The sequence below is a fragment of the Engystomops pustulosus genome, chromosome 7, assembly GCF_040894005.1.
Source record: "Engystomops pustulosus chromosome 7, aEngPut4.maternal, whole genome shotgun sequence".
Taxonomy (NCBI): Eukaryota; Metazoa; Chordata; class Amphibia; order Anura; family Leptodactylidae; genus Engystomops; species Engystomops pustulosus.
The window spans coordinates 68,918,349-68,932,695 of NC_092417.1; positions in this window are offsets into that span (position 1 = coordinate 68,918,349).

The window sequence follows — 14,347 nt, forward strand, 5'->3', positions numbered from 1 at the left end:
GTTACTTGATAATGTAATATAGATTTTTTTTGGCATTATCCTCTTGAACTTTTACACACCTTTATTTTCTTTGTTGCATATTAATGTGGTTTCTACTAAATATGTGTTAGGCAGTGCAATGTGTGTATTATCCATGTTCTGTGATATCACTGTATATATTTTGCCTGTACTGTGACATCACTTTGTGAATTTCCCTGTACCTAGGATAACATTGTGTGCATTATCCCTTTACTGTGATATCACTTTATGTATTATCCCTGTGATGTAACTTTACTCTGTGTGTCATCCCTGTACTGTGAAATCACTGTTTGTATCATCCCTGTACTGTGACATCACTGTTTGTATCATCCCTGTACTGTGCCATCACTGTATGTATTATCTCTGTACTGTGACATCACTGTATGTATTATCCCTTGTACTGTGACAACACTGTTTGTTTTATCCCTGTTACTCCATACTGTGACCTCACTGTAAGTGTTATCTGTGTACTGGGACATCACTTTGTGTATTATACTTGTACTGTGATACCACTGTTTGTATTATCCCTGTACAGTGACATTGCTGAGTGTATGATTTATGTACTGCAACATCATTGTGTGTAGTATCTCTGTATTGTTACATCAATGTGTTTATTATCCCTGTACTGTGATACCAGTGTGTGTATTATCCCTGTGCTGTGACATCACTGTGTGTATTATCCCTGTACTGTGACATCACTGTGTGTATTATCTCTGTATTGTGTCATCACTGTGTGTGTTATCCCTATAGTGTGATACCACTGTGGATATTATCCCTGTGCAGTGACATCACTCTGAGCATTATCTCTTTACTGTGAAATAAATGTGTGTATTATCCATGTGCAGTGACATTGCTGTGTGTTTATTATTTCATGTTTTAGCGGATGCTCCATTTCATAATAACTAGTTTTGTCCCTATATGTAATATGAAAATTAGCATTTAAAGGAAACCTACCACTTGTAGTGGCAGGTTTCTGATGGAAATACCGGGCACCAGCTCAGGGTGAGCTGGTGCCGGAGCTTATTTTAGTTAGTGTTTTAAACCGCGGTATCGCGGTTTAAAACATTTTTTAAACTTTATAGCCGGCGCAGGCAGGTACGCGCTCGGCGCTTACCATGCGCGCGGCTCTCATTCACTTCCTATGTAGCCGCGCGCACGGTAAGCGCCGAGCGCATACCTGCCTGCGCCGGCTATAATGTTTAAAAAGTGTTTTAAACCGCGATACCGCGGTTTAAAACACTAACTAAAATAAGCTCCGGCACCAGCTCAGGGTATTGCCATCGGAAACCTGCCACTTCAAGTGGTAGGTTTCCTTTAAGGAGTTCTGCTATTATAATATATGGACATGTGGGGTTCTGCTATTCTGTCAGAATAAAAGCTGTGTCATAAAGTGGCCGTAGTGAAGGTTTAGCTCAGCCAGGTAATTGAATCTTTACTAGCTCAAGTCACTGACAGATGACTTATTAAAGAGTTGAGGTGTTCATGTTTTTATTTTCTAGAGGGAATACAAAAGAAAATTGCCGGTTTCAATCACATGACAGTATTTTCTATTGTAAAAAAATATATACTGTATATACTCGAGAATGAGCCGAGGTTTTTCAGCATAAAAATGCATATAACCCTAATTGGGCCTATACTCGAGTCTATAAAAAATTAAAACTATACTCACCATCTGAAGCCTCCCGCAGGTCCTCTTCTGTCTTTTGAAACTCCAGCTCCATCTATGGGTCCCTGCTGTATCACAACCACCATGACGTCAGCCGCTTGCCGCCATCAACGTATGTGCGGCACCATCGGCACACACTTTGATGTCAGCAAGTGGCTGACGTCGTGGTATATGCAACGGTAGTGCATAGGGACCTGGAAATGGATCCGAAACTTCAGAAGACAGAAGAGGACCTGCAAGGGAGTGGGGTGGCGTGGGAAAGGTGAGTACAGAGGTTTTTTTTAATATGCTGGGCATAAAGGCTTGCTGGCTATATACCAAGGGGGCAGGCACGGGCTATATACTAGGGAGCTGCTGGCTAAATACAAGGGGGCATGCACTGGTTATATACTAGAGAACTGCTGGCTATATACTGGTGGGCAGTGGGATGCTGGCTATATACTAGGGGGCAGTGGGCTGTCTATATACTAGGGGACATGGGCTGCTGACTGTGTACTAGGGGGCAGGACTGGCTATATACTGGGGGGCTGCTGGTTGGCTATATACTGTGTGTAGGCTGTGACTAGAGATGGGTGGATTTTTCAAAAATTTGATTCGCGGGGTTCCCTGAATTTTTGGACAAAATTCAATTTGACTTGAATAGAATCATGGTGAATCAGTTTAAAAAACAGGTATTTTCTGGTTGCAGAGAGCCTGTCGTGTGTTGTAGAACATTGTGCCATGCTTAAATGTGCATAGGGAGCATGGTTTGGTCTTCAAACAATGCTGTGTTTTAGTAGGACACGCACATGACAGCCGCCGCTTTTAGAATCGCTTCACTCTTCAATTCCATGGGCCAACTTGACCAAATAAGTGAAGTGGGAACGCAGCCTGACAAGGTAACATCTGTGCCAGCTCGAAAGGACTGAGCTGAGGGCCAAGATCCCACTATAACATCAAAGAGTGCACTATGTGGATTTGACATGGATTTCTTGATATCAACTTTAGCAACAAAAAAGAATTGAAATTTGGGGAATACAGAAGTCCAAAAACTGACACCCTGGACTTTGAGAAAAAATCACTCCACCAACTATGTGGATTTGACACAGATTTACTGATATCTACTTTAGCAACAAAAAGTAATTGAAATTTGGGGTATACAGATCCCCCAAAACGGACACCCTGGACTTTGAGAAATAAATCACTCCTGAGTACAAGCAGCTAGACACTAGAGACAGCACATGCAGTGTGAAATACATCACATAAGCCTGCCGGTCGCTGATTGGCTACCATGTGATTGAGGGTGTTCCTTTCTTCCTTCCAGAATTCTCTGCTCCATGTAACATGTTGTGCTCACAGCCATTTTGTTGCTAAAGGGGAAAAAAAATTGTTCCCGCCGATCACCAAAAACTTTGGTATATACGGTACTTTACTCCTATGTTGAACTTTGATAATTCTATTACATGTCTCACTGACAATAATTTATAGAAAGGGTAACGGATTGATTAAGAAGCTCCAGCCTTCTTTGTAAGGTTGGACTTTGTAGACCAGGTCTTCAGCTATAGTCTCCGTCAGTTTTCCTCCAGAAACTATAATACATATGGCTATAGGAGTATATCCACAAAGGAGCCATCTCTTTCCAGATGTTTGCAATGTATGGTAAGTAACCTCCCCCTTGACTAGATTCAGCCTACTGCCCCATAACAGCAGGAAGTACAGAATGTAGACTGAGTCCGGAGAAGCTCCAGCAAGATGGACATATTGCCTGGATATATCAGGATATATTAAGCAGGTAAGTTTTGATTAGGCTTCCTGAACCTCCTGGTCCATCCCGACTCCCACCAACCATGATCAACCCTTCTAAGTAATTGGTCAAAGGCGAACGCGTATAGCAAGGGGCTCAGAAGACATCCCTGGGAAACACCAGACCCAACCTCAATGGAGCTGCTAATGAAACCATTAAAAGCAGGGAACTCTCTGCTCCTGCGTGCAAGATCTTCAACAAACCGACAAATTGACAAACATTGCATTACTTATCCTGTACTGACCCCGTATTACATTCTGTAGGTATTTTATTTTTTTACATTAAAGTGAAAAATATAACTACCGTATACACTCGAGTATAAGCCGACCCGAGTATAAGCCGAGGCCCCTAATTTTACCACCAAAAACTGGGAAAAACTACTGACTCGAGTATAAGCCGAGGGTGGGAAATGCATTGGTCAAACCCCCACAGTAGTATACAGCCTGCCAGCCCCCAGTAGTATACAGCCTGCCAGCCCCCAGTAGTATACAGCTTGCCAGCCCCCAGTAGTATACAGCCTGCCAGCCCCCAGTAGTATACAGCCAGCCTGCCCCCAGAAGAATACAGCCTGCCAGCCCCCATGTAGTATTTAGCAGCCCCTAGTAGTATAAAGCAGCCCCTAGTAGTATACAGCAGCCCCTAGTAGTATACAGCAGCCCCCTAGTAGTATACAGCAGCCCCCTAGTAGTATACAGAAAGCCCCCATGTAGTATACAGCAAGCCCCTAGTAGTATACAGCAAGCCCCCTAGTAGTATACAGCAAGCCCCCTAGTAGTATACAGCAGCCCCTAGTAGTATACAGCCAGCCTGCCCCCACGGCCCTTAAAAAAATAAACTTATATACTCACCCTCCGATGTCAGCGCGGCTCCCCGATGTCAGTGCGTCCCGTCTTCTTTCTTCTCCGCGGCTCCTCTTCTCTCTTCCGGCATGGACGCGGCCATGTTTTCTTCTAGCAGGCGCATACTATGACGCGGCCGCTGCTGACATCATAGTATGCGCGGCCACTAAGAAGACATGGCCGCATCCATGCCGGAAGATAGAAGATAGAAGAGGAGCCGTGGAGAAGAAAGACGACGGGACATCGTGGGTAATTTTTTTTGTTATAGACTCGTGTAGAAGCCGAGGGGACGTTTTTCAGCACATTTTTTGTGCTGAGAAACTCGGCTTACACACAAGTATATACGGTATATGCAAACAAAAACAGGCCTTAATTTCTGTCAATAATTGGAACAGAACAATAATATAAACTGAAAGAAACAATCTCTTAGCCAGGCCACACATACCATGCACTCCAAAACAATACTCAAATACACTCTATATTAAAACAAACAAAACCTGTACCACCAATATACATTTCTTTACTCTCCCCTTCACCAAAATACATTATTAAATACAATATATGTAAAAAAAATGTTACAGTTACATTGCTGCAAAAAAATCACCACATCCTAAAGGGGATTTTGAGATTGTTTTCCTGTCACACATTGTACTTCAAAGTAATAGAAAAATTTTGATGATATCTTTTGTGTTTAGTAATGAAAAAAATTTAAATTTGGCAAAATTTTCTTAAAATTATTCATTTTCAAAGTTCAAAATTTTCTGCTTTTCGGGCAGATAGTCATAGCACCCAAGAAACTTCATAACTAACATTTGCCGAATGTCTGCTTTATATCGGCATTTTATGCATCCTCTCTCTTTTCTAGGTTGTTAGGAGGTTCAGAATTTTGGGTGCAATTTTTCTCATTTTTATGAAAATCGCCAAAACCCTTATTTAGAGGCACCTCCTCAGCTTTAACTGACTTTGAGAGGCCTAAACAGCAGTAAAAGCCCATATATCATGCCTTTTTAGAAACTACACCCCTCAATGTGTAATTCATTGTAAAATCATCTATTCTTTATTATGTAAATGAGGCTGGTCACATGGTCAGAGGCAGTGATGTCACCCCTGTTACCCCTCCCCTCTCCTCCCCCTGCTCATGTCTGTGTGTAATGTATAGTAAAGCATGGCTAGTGTGTGTATCTGCTGACATGCTGCATCCTCCTAATATACAGGTGAGAAACACAGACATCAGCTACACATGAATCTGACATGTTCTGCTATAACATGGCTGCATGGAGCTGCTGTATCTCTCCTATACACACACACAGGCTGCAGGGGGCGTGGCCACCAGCAAGCACATCATTATACAGCCTCACATCATTATACAGGCTGTCAGTCATGCACTGGGGGTGTGGCTGTGCCTCCCACTCATGGTCATTTGCATACAGCTTTAGGACCTCATTGCTTAAGTTTCCAGGCATGTAGAGAGACAATGAAGGGATAGAGACAATGGGGGTCATTTACTAAGGGCCCGATTCACGTTTTCCCGACGTGTTACCCGAATATTTTCAATTTGCGCCGATTTTCCCTGTATTGCCCCGGGATTTTGGCGCACGTGATCAGATTGTGGCGCATCGGCGCCGGCATGCACGCGGCGGAAATCGGGGGGGCGTGGCCGAGCGAAAACCCGACGGATTCGGAAAAACCACTGCATTTAAAACAATAAAAGTGTCGCTTGGGAGGCGCTTACCTTCACTTAGTCCGGCCCGGTGAACTTGAGTGCATTCAGACGCTTTTCAGCGCAGCAGCGCCACCTGGTGGACGTCGGAGGAACTAACTTGATGAATCCCGGCCGGACCCGAATCCACCGCAGAGAACGCGCCGCTGGATCGCAAACGGACCGGGTAAGTAAATCTGCCCCAATGCTCTCTAATGGCAGTTTATGAAAATATATTTAGTTTAGGGGGGTTATTTTGCATGACGGGTTCTCTGTAAGAAGTGTGTTAACCCTTTAGATGCTTCACATGGGTTAAAACAATATGGAGGTGTAATTTACAAGCTGTAATTTTTTTAGACAATATATTAATTTTGGCCAAAAATTAAACCGTTACAAAGTATTAAATGACAAAAAACTCCACAAAGTTTGATACCCAATTTCTCCCGAGTATGAGGATGCCCCATATGTGGTGGTGACTGCTGTATGGGTGCACGGCCGGGAAGAGAAGGGAAGCAGCGCCATTCAGAGCAGATCTGCAATGTCACATTTTACAGGCTATAAAATGTTTATTTTTTTGTAATTTGGACATATGGGAGATTATTTTTTTTGTGGATGAGATCCACCTTTCAGGTACATCATTTACAGGGGGTTCAATAGCCAATATTCAGATTTTATTAACTCTTTCTTGGTGGTGGTTAAAAAAATCATTAATTCTTGTTTATGGTTTTTAGCATTTTTTTCGCCGGACGTACCATAAAAATAATGTGTTATCTTTATTCTATGGGTTATCGCGATTACGGCGATGCCCCATTTATATGGCTTTTTTATGGTTAACTTGTTTTGCAGAGTATAGAACTTATTTTGTGAGAAATTTGTTTGTTTTTGTATCGCCATATAACAATGGGCAGAACATTTATATTTTTTTGTTTACAGAGCTGGTTTATAGCTTATTTTTTGCGGGACAAGCTGTACTTATTTTTGGTATCATGTCGGGGTAAATGTTACTTTTTGATTACTTTTTATGCGCTTTTTATGAGGTCAGATGTGAAAATTTCATAATTTTTGCAAGTTTTTTTGTGGTTTTTTACGCCGTTCACCGTACGGGTTCAGTGACGATTTTATTTTATTGTACGGGTTGTAACGGACGTTGTGATGCCCAATATGTTGTGGGATCTTTTGGTGATTTTCACTTTTTTATGTTTTATTGGATTATTGCATGGGATGGGGCTTCAAGGGACTTTTATTCTTTTTTAATAATTTTTTTAATTGCACTTTTTTTTTAAACTTTTAAACTGTTTTATTTTGATATCATTTAATCACTTGTTCATTGTAATATACTGCAATACTAATGTATTGTAGCATATTACATAGTCAGCCTATGCATTCTGCATAGGCTGACATCAGCACTGTTAGATCGTGCTGTAAGCACGATCCTAACAGGCTTCTAGTGAAGGCAACCCTGGGGTTCTTATTGGGCTTCAGGGTTGCCATGGCAACGATCGGCACCTCCGTGCCTGGCTGTTACTGTGGGATCCCGGCTACCGCGTACCGCCGGGATCCCGCAGCGATTGCCCGGGCTCAGGTTCTGAGCCCAGGTGATCGCCATGACGTGATACTACGTCAAGGTGCAGGAACGACCCGCATCCTATGACGTAGTATCACGTCAAGGTGCAGGAAGGGGTTAAAATAAAATAATAACAATAATACAAACTCAATAACATTATAGAACCATAACTATAAAGCTTAGGTTCGGCAGCTGCAAGCCCTACATCACTATATACTCTTACCATAAAACAAAAATAGTGTCCGCATTATCCCAATACCAGGAGGGAAGATGTCACACCAAGGCACCATAAAGGATTCACCTCTCCAAAGGAGAAAGGACCACCCTGTACCGAGCTTCTCATACTCCAGAGAGTGCACCTTTACCAGGTCTCTGAGAATGTTAACTACCTCATCGTCCACAAGGATTTTCTGGTGTGTCAATATTAACCCTATATTGACCATGCTCATTTGCGCTTTGATGACCAAGGCCTATTTTTCAAATCCAGCATGCGTCACTTTATCCGGTTATAACTTTAAAACGCTTTAACTTACCCAAGTGTTTTTGAGTTTGTTTTTCTGTGACATTTTGTACTTCAAGTTCATGGGAAATTTTGGTTGATATATTTAACATTTATTTATGAAAAAAATGTGAATTTTTGTAAACATTTTGAAAAAAATTGCTATTTTCAATCTTCAAAATGTTCTGTTTTTTAAACTGATATTCTTACTACCCAAATAATAACTAACTAACATTTACCATATCTCAGCTTTGTGTTGGCGACCTTTTAGAAGTGTCCTTTTGTTTTATTACGACGCTAGAAAGATCACAAATCGAGCAGCATTCTCTCAAATTTTCAAGAAAATCTTAGAATAAATTATGTTAGGGACCATTTTATTTCTATAGGGGTTTTGGAAGTTCTGTTAATAGAAACCTCCCACATATCACCCCGTTCTATTAACTTCACCCCTCAACTTATTCAAAAGCTCACATAGGAAGCTTTTTAACTCTTTAAGTATTTTACAGAAATTCAAACAAAATGAAGGTTTGATTTGGAATTCACTAATATTTATCATTAATACGTTCATGTAGCCGCAAAATTTACCCACATTAACTAAATAAAAATAGAAATTGCATATAGGAATATATTGTGCATTTTTTTCCGAGTAAGAGGACACCCTAAATGTGGATGTAACCCGCTGTTGGGTGCTGAAGGGAAGGAGCCATTGAGCTTTTGTAGAGCAGAATAGTTTTTAGGTGCCAGGACATGTTTGTAGAGCCCCTGGGGCCTCATTCACGCCTGGCATTTTGGTTGCGTTTTGAAACACAATCCAAAGTCTCCACCTGCGATCACATGTTGAGGTAAGATTGCATTTCCTTCATGTTTAGTTAACTTGTTGGAAACACAATGTTACCAAAACATGTTATCACGAGTTGAGCCTTTGGATTTCAGTTCCAAACACGACCAAAATGCCAGGTGTGAACATGGCCTCAGGTACCACAAACCTTTATCCCAGAGAATTTATCACGTGGTATAGGGGACATATTGAACTTCTTGCCGCTGATGGGCTTTTTCCATTTTACTTTTGCTCCAGACTTTCAAAAATCAATATTTTTTTATTTTTCCGTGTACAGAATTGTATGACGGCTTGTTTTTTGCGTAACAAATTGTACTTCCTGGTGACGGCATTTTATATTCCATGCCATGTACTGGGAAGTAGAAATAAAATTCAAAACCACAGCATTGACTTTGTGATCTAACGGAACAGATTGGAACTAGAGATGAGCGAGCACTAAAATGCTCGAGTGCTCGTTATTCGAGACAAACTTTTGGTGCACATATAACATTGGACTCAGAGGATAAATCTGGTGAACACCAGGCCAAATCTCAAAAGAACGCCAAGCCAACAGTTTACAAGCCGGAAACTCTGTCCCTCTTTACAAGTTCTTCATCCAATCAACAAAGCCCCCCAGCAGGCCATGTCCCAGAAGGACAGATCAGAGGTACTCGTGGTTAACCTAACACCCACACCAGTAGTAACCTGCTGGAGTCTAATGCACCCTGCACAGAGATAGGGGGTATCAAGACCATCATGAAAAACATTGGACTTGATAAATGCCCACCACTCTGTACAGTTTAAACCAGAAGTTTACATACACTTTATAAAAAGACATATGTGCATGTTTTCTCACTATCTGACATGAAACGAAAATAAACCTTTCCAGCTGCAGGTCAATTACATTTACCAAGATTATTTCTATTTTCCAAATGTCAAAATAATAAGATAGAATTATTTAAAGCATTTTGATTACTTTTTGCAAAGTTGGAACACACACTACCAGACATTTTGTCAGACAAAATGCAGCGATGACACAATAGTGGTGCAAACACAACAAATACATCTTCTACAAAGACACGGCCATCTTGTTCCTGAACGGTATGATGGCTGGACATTCACATCTTGCTTAAACAATTTGTTTGTACAGATTAATGGGACAGCATCAGGTTTAGGGAAATTGCACTCAAGGATGAACCAGACTTGTGCAATAGCACAATTCTCTTCTTGATATATTGGCTTATTTCTTTAGACTCTCCTATTAAGTTAAACAAAGAAGCAGTGTGTTTCAGGTGTGTCTTAAAATTAATTCACAAGTGTGTCTCTGATTAAGTTAAATGATAGCTTCGAAAGACATGGCATCATCATATGGGCTGTCCCAAAGTCATAGTAATCTTGGTTAATGGAAACTTTTGACTTTGCAGAAAGTAATGGAAATGCCTTAAAAATTATTTCTTTCATTATTCTGGCATTTGGCAAATCTAAATAATTTTGGTAAATCTAATTGACCTTAAAGGGGAAAGGTTTATTCTGCTTCCATGTCAGATGCATATGTGTCTTTTTAAGTTTCTGGTTTCAACTGTACATGAATTACATTACTTATTTTGTACTGATCCTAAGTAACAAACTGACACTGAATGTATTTTACTTTACAGCTGCACTCATTATTTTTCAGGTTAAGTAGTGTGTACTTAAATTACTGACTGTACTGACTGAGAGGTACGTCCTATTTTAAATGCCACAGCTGCACTTACTATTCTGCTGGTGTAGTCACTGTATACTTACATTACAGTACAGTTACTGTTATGAAGATGACACTTTTCAGAATGCAGTGTGGTCATCAGATTTCATTAGTATTCTTGTACATAATGACTTCACCAGCTGAATGGTAATTTGAGCTCTGGAGTTAAATACAGGATATAACACAGAGCCAGTATAGGACAAGTATTGTGGTATATGTACACAGCTCCACCAGCAAAATATTGAGTGCAGCTGTGGAATATTATACACTGTTACCCAGTGCAGGGCAAGACATGCTCCTGCACATTGTAACAGCCTGTGTAGCCAGAGAACTTAGGGGCTCTGGTAATGCCCCATAACCTGTCTGACTCATTAGCATAATTTAATAATTAATTTTAGAGGAAAATAGGTCATTGATAACAAAATAAGAAGATTAATACAGTCACAGTACCCAGATGAGTTTATCCATGCTTGATTTTGCTGGTAGATTTCCTTTAAATGAACCACCTAAAATACATCACATCTTGGATACGGACAATATCCCAACTGACGCTGGGTATCAGCCTTATTTTTTTGCATTTGATTCCTATGTATTTCCTATGCCAAGAAGGGACTGGAACAGATTTGCACTAAAATGCGCTACTTTTTAAATTGTTGCACATCATAAATCAGTTTTTACTAATGGTGGATGCGTCCTACTAAGAATTATATATTTCAGCAATATAGAGTTATAAAAATTATTTTAATTAGCCGGGGGCACTCTGGAGTACTATGGAGTACTATGTCAACGGAGGGCCCTATATTTTAATTAATTCATTCCCCTCGTTGCGCTAGCTGGACTGCTGGTGCAACAGGGGAATGAATAAAATACGAAGCGCTCTGAGCCCTCTACTACTCTACCATCAGTAAAACTGATAGTTGATGCCCTTTAATGAATGAGGAGCATTTAGTGACCAGCAGATTTAATGACATGAAAATGCTTGAAAACAGGCTCAACTACAGAGTATAGATATGGAGTGTAATACAGGATGTCACTCAGGAACAGTGCAGGATAAGTAATGTAAAGTATGTACACAGTGACTCCACCAGGGCCCCCTGGAAAGGGGAGAATCTCTTCTTTCAAATGAATCTTGAATTTTGTTTCCAGATGCTATGGATCCAGATATATTCAGGTTTAAAGTGAGAATATCAGGTGCCATTTTTATATATAAAAATCACTCCCAACGGCAGTTCAACGGTTATTATCTCCATTTTCCCAAAACTTAGAAACACAAATTTAGATTCATATAAAAGAGGAGACTCTCTTCTTTCATAGGAAAAGAGAAGTAAGGTTCTATGTGTCACAGAGCCAGAGATACAGCCCCCTGAAGTGTCCGCCCCCCTCCAGATTCTTAGCAATCAGGCTGCAGGGAGCATTTGCTGGACACAGAAGCTGCTGCACCTCCCAGATAATGGAAATATTCACTTTATATGTTACTGCATTATGAGAAGGGATAATATCAACTAATATTCATGTTTTTAACCCTTCTCTATGCAGAACTATCTAAGAACACACTTTCTCTCTTATTCCCTTTTATTTTGTGATAGTTTTTTGTTGTTGGGAAAATTGACTGATACAATGAACATTCAAACCCAGAACATGTCCATAAAGTTATATGTAACACCAAAAACACACAATAAAGTTGGAATAAAGTTTTTATTTCACACCATCCTCCATTATTTACACCCATGTTATGATGTTTTCACTCTCATTCTTATGAAGCTTGGAGGGTTCTGTTATTGTGCAGCTAATACAATGGCGCACATCTAAAAGTGACTTTATTAGCTCATTAGCTTGGTTTATGGATATATAGTTATTTATTTGGGTGACCATTGTGTAAGGAACATACAATGATAGATTTGTGTGAATTTTCTAGCTGAAAAGCAGATATCTAGTTATTACAGTGTTAGTGATATTATGATGATTTATTTATGTGAACATATCAATATGGGACATTTGTGAACTCTACACATGTCCATCTATTACATTTAGGAGATGTGAAGGTAAATAGTTTCTGTTTGGAGCACATTTTTTGCCATCAAATTCAAATTTTAAATATTTTTTTGTAAAATGTTTCATTTCGAATCAAAGTTGCATGAAGGCGCCTATGTCTATAAACTCTTTGATGCTATTTTGAAAATGGGGCAAGTGTCTGCTTTCAGAAAATATCGGTCCCTCTTCCCAATGGGCCTCACAAATCTAATCAGCCTACCAGTAATTTTTTGGAGTGTGGGAGGAAACCGGAGGACCCAGAGGAATCTCACGCAGGCACAGAGAGAACATACAAACTCTTTGCAGATGTTGACCAGTGCTGCAAGGCTGTAGTGCTAACCACTGAGCCACCATGCTGCCCATCAATCTCCCTATCAGCTATCTCCTATAAAATTCTCCAAAATTAAAGTTTGTTTTACTATACTAAAGGGAGCCTCTTGCTGACTGTGACTGGTCATAAAATAGTTTTATTTTGGGGCCCCACTTTTAGTTTTGCCCAGGGCCCCACTTTGTCTAGAACCGGCCCTGACTGGATGTAACTCAGGATCAGTAAAGATTAAGTAAGGTAAAGTATGTACACAATGGCCCACATTTGTGAAGTGTGCAGGGTGCGCCAGATTCTTGAATTGTGTTGCCTGTTCTTCTTTGGTGCACCCTTAACATAGAGCATGCCACACATTTCTGTTGGACTCTGCATGATAAATGTGGCGCATGATCTGACTGTGCACCGGAAAGCCCCTTTCAGTGCAGCATTTTGTTTTGCATCGGGTATAGTGCAGCGGCGACACAAATTAGTTGTGTGTGACATATATGCGGCGCTGACACTTCTTAAATACATGTGCAAACACTTTGCACATAAAACCAACAGAAAACTGGAGCAGGGGCTTTTATAAATCTGGGCCACTGACTCCAACAGCATAATATGAAGTGCAGTTACAGGATGTAACTTATGATCAGCACTAGATAAGTAATGTAATGCATGTACACAGTGACTCCACCAGCTGAATAGTGAGCCCAGCTCTGAAGTATAATACAGGATGTAACTTAGGAACAGTGCAGGAGTAATGTAATGTATTTACACAGTGGGGCCTTTCCATGGCTTCTCTGCTAGATAACTGGAGTGATGTTTCACCCTGTGATGTCCAAAGTGGTGTGTCTGTACATACTATAGGGATTTATCACGGCTCTGGAGTAAGACTCATGATCAGTACAGATTGTATACACAGTGACTCAATATTTTATTTAAAAAATAATGGGTTCAGATGTAAATATTTGCATCAACTGATATATTAGAATTATAATTATCATTATTAGTAAAGAATTCCCCTTTGGTGACCCCCTGAACCTTGTGTTGAGTATGAATGACATGGAAGGTCAGCTACAATAGAAATGATGGCTCTATATTTAGCAGGATGAAGGCTTCTGTTTAATATAACTTTATAAGAGACATACCCGTATATCTGGCCATGTGGTATCTGGCATTCCCTCATTCTAAACTTAGATGTTGCTGCTGACATGGAGGCATCTGAAATGTCATATTTGTGGAGCAGAGCCTTGTAGCTTGTGCACGCTGCCCATGTTGTTAATGACATTGTGTAGCTTGATCACCAGACCCACTATTGTTATAGTATGAATAGCATAGAGAGCACCTAAATATCAAACAAGATACCCAAAGTTTATACTCTTTTAT